The sequence below is a fragment of the Schistocerca cancellata genome, chromosome 12, assembly GCF_023864275.1.
Source record: "Schistocerca cancellata isolate TAMUIC-IGC-003103 chromosome 12, iqSchCanc2.1, whole genome shotgun sequence".
Taxonomy (NCBI): domain Eukaryota; kingdom Metazoa; phylum Arthropoda; class Insecta; order Orthoptera; family Acrididae; genus Schistocerca; species Schistocerca cancellata.
In genome coordinates, this window is record NC_064637.1 from 145,721,255 (window position 1) to 145,736,993 (window position 15,739).

Below are 15,739 nucleotides of genomic sequence, written 5' to 3' on the forward strand. Positions count from 1 at the left end.
TCCATTAAAACAGACTTTAATTTATTTGAAACGGGATCTACAGATTCGTTTACATCTTCATTGAGATCAATAATTTCGTTAAATTTCCTCTTACCTTTGGAGAAGTACATTACAACTATCGGGTAATGTTTTTATAGCCCTTATTTGAAACGTCTGAGCCTAATGAAAACGGAACATTTTGCTTTAAAACTGGTAGAAGTAAAGCTGTGAGGACCGGGCGTGAGTCGTGCTTCGGTAGCTCAGTTGGCAGAGCACTTGCCCGCGAAAGGCAAAGGTCCCGAGTTCGAGTCTCGGCCGGGCACACAGTTATAATCTGCCAGGAAGTTTCATATCAGCGCACACACCGCTGCAGAGTGAAAATCTCATTCTGGCATTTTGCTTTAATTCGCTTAATAGCTTCTATTTAGCATAAGGCAGAAGCACATTATTTTACTAATGTCTCACTTTTAGTTCGGCTGTATGTTACTTCCTTTATTACAAAAGAGTCTGAAAACATGTGGGTATAACTTATTATCACAATCTTGATAACTAAGAATGGTGGTGTTTTGCACCATGATAAGTCAAAGGTAACTTTGCTGTAGTAATTTTGTCGTCTTCTGCAGAAAATTGTTTTGACAAGAATTTGAGAAGAGATTAATTTTTCTTTTGTGTGATAATATTCGCTTTGCGTCTTTCTGGTTGTAAACATGGCCTTCATGCTGTCATATTTAACAGTAAATTAGGTACTGCATATTCTGCTCTTACACAAACACTCATCACTATCAACTTATTGTAACTACTGTTTATACTTTCCGTCTTGCAACCATTCTTCACAGAACGAACTAAGATATCGTCTCTTCATTTCACTGCTACTACTCACTATTCTGAATTACGAAAACTAGTCTATTCACGCACGATCCGAGTGTTCAAACAGTTGCCGGTGAACTGATAACTGACAATAAGGAATGAGCACAAAAAATGGACGCTGCTAGTTGATGTTAAAGTGACTTATCAGTGTTTCTTTAATAATGCACTAGCCGACTATTATGGAGGTAACAATAAAAAGTTGTCAAAGTAAGAATTGAAATGAAGAGTTTTGTTAGAATAAGGAATTAACGTTCAAACAGAATTATTCAAAATGATTAAAGAGTAAGCTCACATTCAAGCCCATAGATTAAAGTCATTGGCCCGTATACCAGGAGAATTAATTCCAAACATGTGCATTGCAGGTGGTATTCACAGATCTGGCAATACTACAACTACGCTATATATAAGATTGGCTGCTTTACGAGATTGCGCTCATGTAGCCAACACCAAACCATATGCCATAACTCTTGAGCTGGTGCACCATTCTTCACAATATGAGCAAGCATGCACATGCAAACAATAGCTGTCTTTATGTTACCAAGGTAAAGACATACAAAGACAATTATATTTTAATTTCATTTTAATTAAATAATGGTTAAATAAATTAACACTGTATGAGCTAAATCATTGTTTAGTTAAACAGTAATAAAATAAACCTTTCACTGTATCACTTTGTCGCCGCACACAAGTGTCACCCCACAATAATGACGTACTCGAACCTTAAACATCGCAGCTGCATCAGATCCCTGCACAACCGCTTATTTGACTACTACTTATCTTGTGGAAAACTACCTCAGTGTGGGATTGTGCTGCTAGTTCGGAATCTGGGTCTTTTCTTGAATGGGTCATAATTTTTTTTCTCACTTAACTTCCTGTTTATTCTATACTAGCTAACCTGGCAAACTCCGTTCCACCTTAAAGATTTTGGACGTTAAGTTCAGTTTTTTATTAGGAAATAAAAATAAAAAATCAAGTATTTTAATGATTCTGTATTCTTTACGTTTTTTGGTGCATAGCTTCCACTCTTCAATTAAGTACCTTGTGATACACGACAGCAATCCTTCAGACTTTTCATGAAAAATCTGATATCTGATAGAATTAAAAGGCCATATGCCAAAAAAGATCTTCTTAACGAAGAAGCTTATTACCTGTACTTAGAACTGACAAATATTTTTCATATTAATTACAATTTTAATATTGACGATCTCTGGACGATAATTAATGAACATTTAGAAACTTGTAAACTAGGCATAATACAGAAGCATTAAAAGAAACTCAGCAAGCTTTTCTGTCTGTTTCCTAGCGAAAAGTGTACTCAGAGTTTACATAAAGCAGTCACACCATTTACAAAACAATTCTGAACAAAACTAACATTATTTTTACACAAAATGAAACTGTCCTGCTGGAAAAATGGCTGAAGTATAATGGTTCACCCAACTTGTCAGATAGAAATGTCATTGAAACAGTGCTTGTTGATCTTAAAGTTGGTCTCAATAGCAAAAAAAATAGATAATACTTGTCAAACTCGTATTGCTTATGATGTTTGGGAATACTTGGTTGATAAGTTCGTCTTTCGATGAGTCAAAGTTACAAAAATTATGAGGAAATGAAATCAATCCGCTCGATTCTTCGACAGGTACTCGACCATTACCGATAGCAATTGCTCAGAGAAATCTTCAGCAGATGTATCATTAAGCAATGCAACTCTCATGTTTGTTGTCAGCTGAAGTTTCTTCACATAGCGCCGAAGATTCGATGATTTGAGGCAAGCATTTACACTCCTGGAAATTGAAATAAGAACACCGTGAATTCATTGTCCCAGGAAGGGGAAACTTTATTGACACATTCCTGGGGTCAGATACATCACATGATCACACTGACAGAACCACAGGCACATAGACACAGGCAACAGAGCATGCACAATGTCGGCACTAGTACAGTGTATATCCACCTTTCGCAGCAATGCAGGCTGCTATTCTCCCATGGAGACGATCGTAGAGATGCTGGATGTAGTCCTGTGGAACGGCTTGCCATGCCATTTCCACCTGGCGCCTCAGTTGGACCAGCGTTCATGCTGGACGTGCAGACCGTGTGAGACGACGCTTCATCCAGTCCCAAACATGCTCAATGGGGGACAGATCCGGAGATCTTGCTGGCCAGGGTAGTTGACTTACACCTTCTAGAGCACGTTGGGTGGCACGGGATACATGCGGACGTGCATTGTCCTGTTGGAACAGCAAGTTCCCTTGCCGGTCTAGGAATGGTAGAACGATGGGTTCGATGACGGTTTGGATGTACCGTGCACTATTCAGTGTCCCCTCGACGATCACCAGTGGTGTACAGCCAGTGTAGGTGATCGCTCCCCACACCATGATGCCGGGTGTTGGCCCTGTGTGCCTCGGTCGTATGCAGTCCTGATTGTGGCGCTCACCTGCACGGCGCCAAACACGCATACGACCATCATTGGCACCAAGGCAGAAGCGACTCTCATCGCTGAAGACGACACGTCTCCATTCGTCCCTCCATTCACGCCTGTCGCGACACCACTGGAGGCGGGCTGCACGATGTTGGGGCGTGAGCGGAAGACGGCCTAACGGTGTGCGGGACCGTAGCCCAGCTTCATGGAGACGGTTGCGAATGGTCCTCGCCGATACCCCAGGAGCAACAGTGTCCCTAATTTGCTGGGAAGTGGCGGTGCGGTCTCCTACGGCACTGCGTAGGATCCTACGGTCTTGGCGTGCATCCGTGCGTCGCTGCGGTCCGGTCCCAGGTCGACGGGCACGTGCACCTTCTGCTGACCACTGGCGACAACATCGATGTACTGTGGAGACCTCACGCCCCACGTGTTGAGCAATTCGGCGGTACGTCCACCCGGCCTCCCGCATGCCCACTATACGCCCTCGCTCAAAGTCCGTCAACTGCACATACGGTTCACGTCCACGCTGTCGTGGCATGCTACCAGTGTTAAAGACTGCGATGGAGCTCCGTATGCCACGGCAAACTGGCTGACACTGACGGCGGCGGTGCACAAATGCTGCACAGCTAGCGCCATTCGACGACCAACACAGCGGTTCCTGGTGTGTCTGCTGTGCCGCGCGTGTGATCATTGTTTGTACAGCCCTCTCGCAGTGTCCGGAGCAAGTATGGTGGGTCTGACACACCGGTGTCAATGTGTTCTTTTTTCCATTTCCAGGAGTGTATTTTGTCTGCAGCCGTTGATCTTGGAAGCACTGGCAGTGTTTGGCGCAAATCGCCAGACAGTAAAATCATTGCTCCTCCAAAACAAATCGAGACATTGTGTAGATCTTTCAATGTTCTTGTTAAGTGCCTCTAATGCACGTTTATGCGCCATTGTGCATTCGTCCCAGATGATGATCTTGGATGCTGATAAAACTTTGGCCATTGCTGAGTTTTTTGTAATATTACATGTTGGTTCTTCAATAGCTTGAAGATTTAACGGTAATTTTAATGCTGAATGAGCTGTACGGCATCCTTCTAACAATGTGACTCCTATTCCAGAAGAAGCAACTGCAACCGCAATGTTGGACCTCCCACGAACAGTGGCTAAAACTATTGACATGAGGAATGTCTTGCCAGTTCCACCAGGGGCATCCAGGAAATATAAACCACCATTTCCATCATCAATTGCCTTCATTAATGTATCATAAACTTCCTTTTGTTGGGAGTTCAACAGGGGCACATTCCTTTGAACTAGTAAATCTAATTCATGGTGATCATATTCACGTCTCGTTCCAGTTCTCGATTAAATGCATTATTCATTTCACGATTTGGCGCTCGCATACCTAACCTGACTAACAAACTTCCGCACATGAGGTAACACATGTCTTCGATCAAGAGTAAAGCCCGATTATGTATCTCCTCATTCATTTCAAGATCTTGATTTCTAGAACTAACACGAATTTGATGTTCCATAAAATGCGTTTTTGTTATACCACGTTTTATAGTGACGTTTAGCTGACATTTGCGTTTTGTTATTCCATGCCAGATGCGTTTTTGTTACACCACGATTTATAGCGGTCGAACGGGATAAAAAGTATCCTATGTCCGTCTCCTGGTTCCAAGCTACCTCTCCACCAGTTTTCAGCCAAATTCCTCCAGCCGTTCTTGAGTTATAAATAGTGTAACTAACACGACTTTCTTTTATATATATATAGATTACTGCTGCTCACTTGGACATATGGTAACAAAGCTTATTACTGTGTTAGCTGAAGCAGTAAGGAAAGAATAGGTGCAAGCTTGCAATTGAAAATAAAAATATTATTTCTGATTGGCGCATTTTATACACAGCTGCGCCCGCTTGAGATTTAGTCAGTAACATAAAAAAACTGAGGGTGCATAAAATGGAATCAACAATATGTCTGTACATCCGAAACCATAGTATTAATCACATCCAGTAAACGAGACAGAGTATGAAGTGGAATCAACAATTCAACTGTACACACAATTAATGAACCATGCTGTGGAAACCTGAGATGTCATAAAATGAAATCAGCAGTACAACCAAAATCACACCATGAATTGATCATGCCAAGAAACCCCATATTCAGCAATTCTGCTGTGAGCATCACTAAGTAGCCACACCGAGTAAACCTGAGTGTGCATAAAATGTAATTATCGACTCGGTAGCGCAACAGAAAGCACACTACTAATCAGCCGTGCAAGAAAACCTGTGAGTGCATAAAATGGAATCAACAAATCAGTTGTTCATTCGAAAGCACACCATTAACCAATCGCGCTCAGAAAACCTGACAGTGCATTCGGTGCACTGACCCAATACCACACTACCACTCAGTCACTCTTAAAACAACTGACAGTGCCCAGAATGAAATCAAAATGTCCAGACCACGCTACTAATCTATCACCCTGACAAAACCACAGGAAGCATATAATGGGATCAAAAATTTGGTTGCTCTCCCAAAGAACCGTCATTAAGCAACCATACTGAGACAACCTAAGAGTGTGTGAAATGGAATGTAGAGCTTGGCTGATCACTGCAAAGTACGGCATTAATCAATCACGCCAAGGAAACATGAGAGGTCATGAAATGAGTTCAAAAATTTGGCTGTACATATCGTTAATCAATCACGCTGAGAATAGCACTCCAGCTGCGCAGAAGGGGCCAGCTACTAGCAACAGCAGCAGTTGTGTGTGTTTGTTCACAGTGTTTTATCACGAGCTTCTGTCAGGAAGTGAATATTATCTGTGTGCATACCTACAGTCATTAGTGTTTACTTACTTTTTAAGAGGGTACTCTTTTTTGTGTAATTGCATTAACTTTTGTGTGAGCTGACTTTACAGTGTAAAGTAACTGTTTATACGGAACGAACATTAATAAAGCCGACAAATTGCAGGGGCGGATTCCTGATTGGAAACAAACGAGAAAAAGGTCCTATGAACACGTGTCCAGAATTGTACTGTTGCCACGGTAGATGGCGCTGACGAATGGAAGTTCCTGTGCCCACGTGCCGTGTGTTCCTTATGTGTTGCAGGCTGTGTGACAGACGCAGTGTAATGCAAGCAGGAGAATGGTCTGGTATTCATGTCGGGAGCAAGCCGAGATGGTGTTTGTGTACGACCAAGCAGATGGAAATGTTGGAGAGGCAGCATGGCTATACCAACACAAGTACCCACAGACTCCATATCACACAACATATCAAGCCCTTTTTGGACGTCTGTGTGAATATGGATCCTTTCAGACAGACGAACGTGCAGGGAGGCTATGGACTCAGTGTATACCAGTTTTGGAGGACCGGGTTCTACAGGATATTGAGACGAACCCTAGTACAAGCTTCAGGCAAGTGGCCTATCAACGTGGTACAAGCCACAGTTCGATTATGTGTATCCTGCGTGGCAACCGCTACTATTGCATCCCTTGAAGGCCACATTGGACATCTGTAGTGCCATGCATCCGATGCAGCTCTGTACTGTGTTCTGGTATGATTTGTTGTCGCTATACGCAGACCGTCCACTTCTGCACACAGGACGTAGGACACTTTTTCCTCAATTTCCAGTCACGAATCAGATCCTGCAGTTTGTCGGTTTCATTAAAGTTCACCTTGCATAGCTGTTTCCATAGCGTACTTTATTTTTGTTTTAAGAACTTGCGGATTTGGCAACTTGCGGTGTGCAGTCAGAACTTTGTAGGCAAAACTTTACTGTTTTTTTTTTTAATTTCTCTTATTCATATTTTGAGGCACAGTATCAGCACCGTACTACGAGAGCAATACGATAGCAGTGACATGTGATCCATATCAGCTGCTTACATGGAACTTGTATACAGCAACACTGATTGTTTGCATGTCGCCCATCGCTTGCGACACAATTGTAAATTCAAAGTTAAGTATTGTCAATCTTCTTATTTGTAATAAAAACTATTAATGTGATATTGCTTATAGCATTCTGAGAACGCAGCATCCTTTAGGCACCCAATAAGCGACGATTGGGCAGGACCCCACAAATAGGGTCAATACTACACTCCTGGAAATGGAAAAAAGAACACATTGACACCGGTGTGTCAGACCCACCATACTTGCTCCGGACACTGCGAGAGGGCTGTACAAGCAATGATCACACGCACGGCACAGCGGACACACCAGGAACCACGGTGTTGGCCGTCGAATGGCGCTAGCTGCGCAGCATTTGTGCACCGCCGCCGTCAGTGTCAGCCAGTTTGCCGTGGCATACGGAGCTCCATCGCAGTCTTTAACACTGGTAGCATGCCACGACAGCGTGGACGTGAACCGTATGTGCAGTTGACGGACTTTGAGCGAGGGCGTATAGTGGGCATGCGGGAGGCCGGGTGGACGTACCGCCGAATTGCTCAACACGTGGGGCGTGAGGTCTCCACAGTACATCGATGTTGTCGCCAGTGGTCGGCGGAAGGTGCACGTGCCCGTCGACCTGGGACCGGACCGCAGCGACGCACGGATGCACGCCAAGACCGTAGGATCCTACGCAGTACCGTAGGGGACCGCATCGCCACTTCCCAGCAAATTAGGGACACTGTTGCTCCTGGGGTATCGGCGAGGACCATTCGCAACCGTCTCCATGAAGCTGGGCTACGGTCCCGCACACCGTTAGGCCGTCTTCCGCTCACGCCCCAACATCGTGCAGCCCGCCTCCAGTGGTGTCACGACAGGCGTGAATGGAGGGACGAATGGAGACGTGTCGTCTTCAGCGATGAGAGTCGCTTCTGCCTTGGTGCCAATGATGGTCGTATGCGTGTTTGGCGCCGTGCAGGTGAGCGCCACAATCAGGACTGCATACGACCGAGGCACACAGGGCCAACACCCGGCATCATGGTGTGGGGAGCGATCTCCTACACTGGCCGTACACCACTGGTGATCGTCGAGGGGACACTGAATAGTGCACGGTACATCCAAACCGTCATCGAACCCATCGTTCTACCATTCCTAGACCGGCAAGGGAACTTGCTGTTCCAACAGGACAATGCACGTCCGCATGTATCCCGTGCCACCCAACGTGCTCTAGAAGGTGTAAGTCAGCTACCCTGGCCAGCAAGATCTCCGGATCTGTCCCCCATTGAGCATGTTTGGGACTGGATGAAGCGTCGTCTCACGCGGTCTGCACGTCCAGCACGAACGCTGGTCCAACTGAGGCGCCAGGTGGAAATGGCATGGCAAGCCGTTCCACAGGACTACATCCAGCATCTCTACGATCGTCTCCATGGGAGAATAGCAGCCTGCATTGCTGCGAAAGGTGGATATACACTGTACTAGTGCCGACATTGTGCATGCTCTGTTGCCTGTGTCTATGTGCCTGTGGTTCTGTCAGTGTGATCATGTGATGTATCTGACCCCAGGAATGTGTCAATAAAGTTTCCCCTTCCTGGGAAAATGAATTCACGGTGTTCTTATTTCAATTTCCAGGAGTGTAATTTCATACAGACTCAAGCAGAACTGGGCACTCTCTGGGAACAACTGAATGCCATGTTGGTCACGATCGACAGGCTTTAGGCTACTGCTCATAGCTGTCACGTAACAGGGAGATCAGTGATGAAAGCTGCAACAACTTTGGTGCCGCTGTAATCCCCTGAAAATCCTGTTGTCACTGTGTATTCTGAGGTGCAGCATCTGACCAGTCTGTCTCACTCGAGGGCGAGACAGTGGCGAGTTGTCTTGGCTCAGGCTGCAGGTCGAAGCTGGGAACTGGTTGCATGGCTGTCCCATTAAGCATTATCACAGGCCGTTTCTCCTTTCCAGTTCAAACGAGTGCAGTGGGTGGGTATATGAGGGGCGAATGAAAAGTCGGTGAGATGGCACCACTGGCGCGTATTAAGGTCATGTTTAGTTAGTAGCATCTTTGGAAAGAATGCACACCAAGTTTCAGGCATATTGGTCTATTTATTTGTGTTTGGCATTCGTGTGAATCAAGGAAGTCGAGTGACTGTCAAAAAATGGACGAAAAAGAATTTCGTGTGATGATTAAACGTTACTTTATGAAAGGCAAAAAGCCTCAGGAGACTAAATAGAAGCTCGAGAAACATTACGGTGACTCTGCACCTTTGATTAGAACAGTTTATGGTTTCAAAATTTTTGGAGTGGCCATATGAGCACAGCTGATGCTGAACGTTCTGGACGCCCTGTGGAGGTTACAACTCCATAAATCATTGATGGATGATAGAAGAGTTAAGGTGCGTGAGATTGCTAGTGCTGTGGGCAATTCGAATGAACAGGTACGTAATATTTTTCATAAACATTTGGACATGAGAAAGCTATCCGCAAGACAGGTTCCGCGATTGCTCATGCTTGACCAAAAACGAAATCGTGTGAAGTGCTGCAAGGATGGTTCGCATCTGTTCAGGAAGAATCTGCAGGACTTTAAGCATCGTTTCGTCACTGTGGATGAAACATGGATACATTACTATACTCCTGAGACCAAAGAACAATCTAAACAATGGGTTACCAAGGGAGAATCTGCACCAAAAAAGGCGAAGACCATTCCTTCAGCCAGAAAGGTTATGGCAACTGTCCTTTGGGATTCGCGAGGGTTAATCCTCACTGACTATCTGGAAAAAGGTAAAACTATTACAGGTGCATATTATTAATCGTCATTGGACCGTTTGAAAATTGAGCTGCAAGAAAAATGCCGGCGATTGGACCGCAAAAAAAGCAGCTTTTCCATCATGACAATGCATCAGCACATACCTCAGCAATTGTGGTCGCAAAATTAATGGAAATAGGAATCCAACTCGTTTCACACACCCACTCCCCCTATTGTCCAGACATGGCTCCCTCAGACTACTATTTGGGCCCCAATTTGAAGAAATGGCTGGTGGAATGAAGATTTTATTCAAACAAGGTGGTGATTGCAGCAACTAATAGCTATTTTGCAGAATTGGACAATTCCTATTATTTGGAAGGGATCAACAAATTAGAGCAGCACTGGACGAAGTGTATAAGTCTATAAGGAGACTAGTCGAAAAATAAAATAGGGTTACCCAAACACGTAAGTAGTTTCTATTTTTGCACGGACTTTTCAAACCTCCCTCGTATTAGCACTGGGCATCTCTAACGTTAGGTGTGAAATGTAGCAACCCCAGGGAAATAGCAGCCAGGTTGGGAAACAAGCCTGTGTGCAGTCGGTATGTCTGTCGAGAAGTCTCATCCAAGATGTGGAGAAGGCTCTTCTGGCAGCTGTCCAACACACTGGGTGCAACCCAGTGCAAATTGTGACTCATGTCCGCAGAAATGACGCCTGCTGCTTGGGTTCTGAGGCAATCCTCGATTCATATCGATGGAGGCAGTTAATGTCGCACATGCTATTTGTAGCACCTCACCTTGATTTTACATTATATAGTTTTGCAGGTGCATCTGTATTGTGTCCTGTACTGATAGCTCGTCCTCTCCAACCAAACGATATTAACGTGACATTTATTGGTGAGTTAAAAAATCACTTATCCTTAAACGTAATTTTGTTGTGGTACAATATTTCGTGTAAATGGCACATACTTACCTGCAATCACAGAATAGGCAACATATTGAAGAAACAGGGTTTTCAGATAGGCTAAAGAACAGGTAACACAACAGAGAAAGAGTTCAGAACACAGGAAACATCAACAGATAAATTTATTTTGAAAGACATAATCCGTGCTGGCTGTAAAATATTTTTTATTAAAAGTCACGACATGTTTCGCATCAAGTGAGGATGCCTCCCCAGGTGATAGGGATTTTTGAGTAGGCCCTACTGCCATACCTGCTGTCGCTCAACCACCTTCCTATTTATGGTGCTGCACTACTATCCCCTTTGTTTTAAATGTGGAACACCACCTTTAGTGCGCTGTTTGTTTACAGCTTGACGTGAATGATGGAGAGTGGCTCTACGACACTTACCTCCTAGCGATGACTTGTTAAAAAGGATCTTTATCTCCTGAGCATGCGTGTTATAAAGATGCGAAACTGATGGTGACTTTTAATAAAAAATACTCTACAGTCAGTGCGGTTTATTTGTTTCAAAATGAGGAAATTGGCTGAGGTTCCCTGCCAATTAAAATAACATGCTAAAGGTAAATTCAGTACATCAGGAATATATGAACTCACATGTAACACCTGTCAGTCAGTATACAAGGCATACTTTAAAACAAGGTACTCAGAACACCTTAGAGCCCTAAAAGGTAACGGCTTTCATAGCACATTTGCTGACCATCTAGTAGTCCGAAACCACCACCCAGTCACAATAGAAACAGATTTAAAAATACTTAAAGCCAGCCACCGCTTATACCATAAACTAGCAATAGAGGAAAACTTTCACATACAGATGGCAATAGCAGAAGGTAAACAGGTTATAAATGAATACACTAAAATCTGGAAAGGCATTGTATTTAACACATTAAAGGAACTTTACAGAAAAGACAACAAACACACGCACACACATATACAGGGTGGTCCATTGATCGTGACCGGGCCAAATATCTCACGAAATAAGCGTCAAACGAAAAAACTACAAAGAACAAAACTTGTCTAGCTTGAAGAGGGAAATCATATGGTGCTATGGTTGGCCCGCTAGATGGCGCTGCCATAGGTCACACGGATATCAACTGCGATTTTTTAAATAGGAACCCCCACTTTTTATTACATATTCGTGTATTATGTAAAGAAATATGAATGTTTTAGCTGGACCACTTTTTTCGCTTTGTGATAGATGGCGCTGTAATAGTCACAAACGTATAAGTACGTGGTATCACGTAACATTCCGCCAGTGTAGACGGTATTTGCTTCGTGATACATTACCCGTGGTAAAATGGACCGTTTACCAATTGCGGAAAAGGTCGATATCGTGTTGATGTATGGCTATTGTGATCAAAATGCCCAACGGGCGTCTGCTATGTATGCTGCTCGGTATACTGGACGACATCATCCAAGTGTCCGGACCGTTCGCTGAATAGCTACGTTATTTAAGGAAACAGGAAGTGATCAGCCACATGTGAAACGTTCCTATGGAAGCTCCATCTAGCAGGCCAACCAGCTTATTTCATGAGATATTTGGCCCAGTCGCTATCAATGGATATAAACACTATTTAAATTCACTGCCAAACTCACTTGAGAAAAGTGAACTCTGGATGGGTTAGGTCCACAATGACAACGTAAGCACTGTGTTTTGGTGAAGTGAAAAATGTTCGTTACAACCAAAATTGTACAAAATATGTGTAACACTTTGTAAAGAAACTGGTTCTCTACTTCTGAAAAAAAACCTTTTAAATAATAAAACATGACCTATACAAGGAATCTGACTACTCCTGTTAGTCATGGACGAAAAAAAAATTGGCATACTCTTTGTCAGAACGTGCAGAATCTTATGAGGGGCCAATAAGACGTCAATTTTAATCTAAATATGGTATGCCAATGTTTATGCAATAAAAAAATACATTAGATAATTTAGTACAATTATTATATAGATGCGTTAAATCACTTTAACGGGGGCCAAATGAACAATTAAAGTCAATAGAATTCTAGTACACCTGAAAATTAAAAAAAAAAAAAAAAATTATTGTAGGGGCCTACATAGACATAGCACATCTGCTAGATGCACACGAAATACGTAATTTTGTTTTGAAGCTGACAGCCAATGAGAAAATAGGTGAAAAAATACTATTGGTCAGTTTTCAAGCAGTAATAGCGGACAGCATCAGCTGGTAATATATACGTAATTTTATGGCAGCTAATTTTACTGCACAAAAAATAAAATATGTACTCCCTCCAAAAGAAGTTACACACAAACATTAAAATAAAATGAGCAACAAAATGTCTGGGAATAATTTTGAAAGAAAATTATTAATTGTACTTTAATTTGGCGGTTTTTCAACACTCAACAAGACGAAATAGTGGAAAGAATATTTTGGAACTAAACAAAATTGAACCTTGATATTGTGACAGTATTTTTAAAATAGATAATTTAACTGCAATTGTCTTTAATTTTGAAATGAGAGAGAGCGTAATAATTTTCTTTTAATGTCTTAACTGTTGCTGCAGGCAGTGCGATGGCATAAGCGGTGGTCAGCACGGACGATGTGTGAAGTTAATCCTGGCCCGCGGCGTGAAGATAATGATGGATCCTCCTGTTTCATTAATATTCCAGTTACGGCGGTGGTCCACGTCTCCGATGTAGTCGAATCAGCTGGCAGCACTGGCGCGATAATAGTAGTTCCAGTGCGTGCGCTATCGTTACGCGCACGACGTTTTATTATTAAAAGTTTATTAATCACGCGGTGCGGGTAGGTCGGAATTATGCAATGTCTTTAGTATTTACGATATATAGCCTGTTAATGCCAACACTTCGCACAGTTCTTTCACCGTGTTGCCACAGGAAAACAGTCACATGTGTTTATCACTATAACAGTCCGTTATAAACATCAGTTCAATTTACGTCGTCGTCTTTAAGACAGTTTGGATGATATAATAAATGTTTCTCGATCAAATCACAGTACTGTTCTTTTACTTAACATTTTGGTTTGTTCCACTTTCACGCAATTCTAACAGTTAGTGTGTCCACACGACAATGGTGTCTGGTCCACGGCTAATTGTCACAAGTTCACACAATATGTAAAATCGTCACCGCAAACACTCGATATACATTTCAGGTTTTACTGTTCACTTAATAATGCACGATCTCCTATTAACACAGCGGACGCACTGTAATTAATTGTTCCTCCGCTTATCACCGTCTTTCAAGCCGAAATTTGCAACGTTTCTCCGGCCGCGAACCGGCCACGATACCACAAGTCGCACGCTCTCTATCAATAGTCGTTCGCTCTCTCTCTGACACAGTACTTTTCCTATCCTAACCAAAGATTTACAAAGCATATAAAAACAGAAAATTGTTAGTCCTACAATATAAAATATAAAACAGTAGCAAAATGAATGAAGAAACAATGTGACGTTTTAACAAATAAAGAATAGTTGAAATAAATGATACGTACGTACTATGACAAGGTAGTGAACAAAAAAAAAATATTATCGACTTTCGGGGCATGCAATGTCTTTACAACTTGTGTGTGGTGCTCAACAACTCATCAGAACGAAAAAGAAAAATGATCTGTCACACCAAAAGGTAAGTGACAGTAAATTTATGAGCGAAATATAATGCAACAATAAAATTACATTTAAACATTAAGGGATGTGTTAACTCGCCAATAAACATCACGTTAACATTTCGGTTGCAGATGACAAGCTATCAGTACAGGGCAAGACACACATGGCCCTGAAAAATCTATATGTCTAATTTTTTTTAGACTAATTATCACTCGAAAATATGTTCACATTTCGCAATTTTCATTAAAGAAAAATCTCTGATGGTGGCACAGAGGTGCTGACATGTTTGGGTCACATGGAAAAACAGTGTTTTGCGTTCCAGGCATACCCAACTTCCAGATTATCGTGATTACTTTCTCTCATCACGCTATTGTATTAGAAGAAGACTGATTTGGTAGCCATAGAATGGGAGAGTCATGTGATAAAAACTGCTGCCAGGAACAGGGGCTCATGTGAAAGTACTCTGAAAATCTTGTCCAAAAATTACTTCGAGCAGGTAGTTAGACAACCAGCTCGTGAGCGTAATGTCTTAGACCTCCTACAAACAACTTTTAGAACAAGATAACGTAGAGGAATGCATCAGTGATCATAAGTCTGTGACAACATCAATGAGTACAGGTATTACATGGCACGTTTAAGAAGGTAGGGAAATATTTTTGCTTGGCAGTATCGACAGGAGACAAATTTCAGTCTAACTTAGTAGTCATCGTCAAATATTCAGCTCTGTGAACAAACATGTGGAGCACAAATAGGTAAAATTCAAAAGCTTTTTACAACACACCATAGACAAATATGTGACGAGCAAGGTTGTAATGAAAGGAAAAGATTCACCATTGTTTAATACGAGGCGTGTTTTTTAAGTAAGTACCGTTTTGAAATTAAAAAAGACGTGGTAAGATATCTCAATAGTTTTATTTTTACATGAAAGCCTGTACCTTAATCTATTTTTCTACATAATTTCCGTCAATATTGAGGCACTTGCCATAACGTTGTACCAGTTATTGAATACCTTCCTCATAGAAGTCTGCTGCCTGACTTGCTAATCACTGCATCACCACTGTTTTGACTTCGTCGTCGTCTTGAAGACGCTGACCGATCAGGTGTTTCTTCAAGTGCAGGAACAGATGGTAGTCATTGGGCGAAAGATCGGGGCTGTACGGAGGACGATCTAGGGTTCCCCATCGAAAAGATGTGATGAGATCTTTGGTCTGATTCGCCATATGCGGACGGGCATAGACTTGCAGCAAAACGATGCCCTTGCTCAACTTCCATGGACTGTTGCTTTGATTCTGGTGTGACGTAGGCCACCCATATTTCATCGCCCG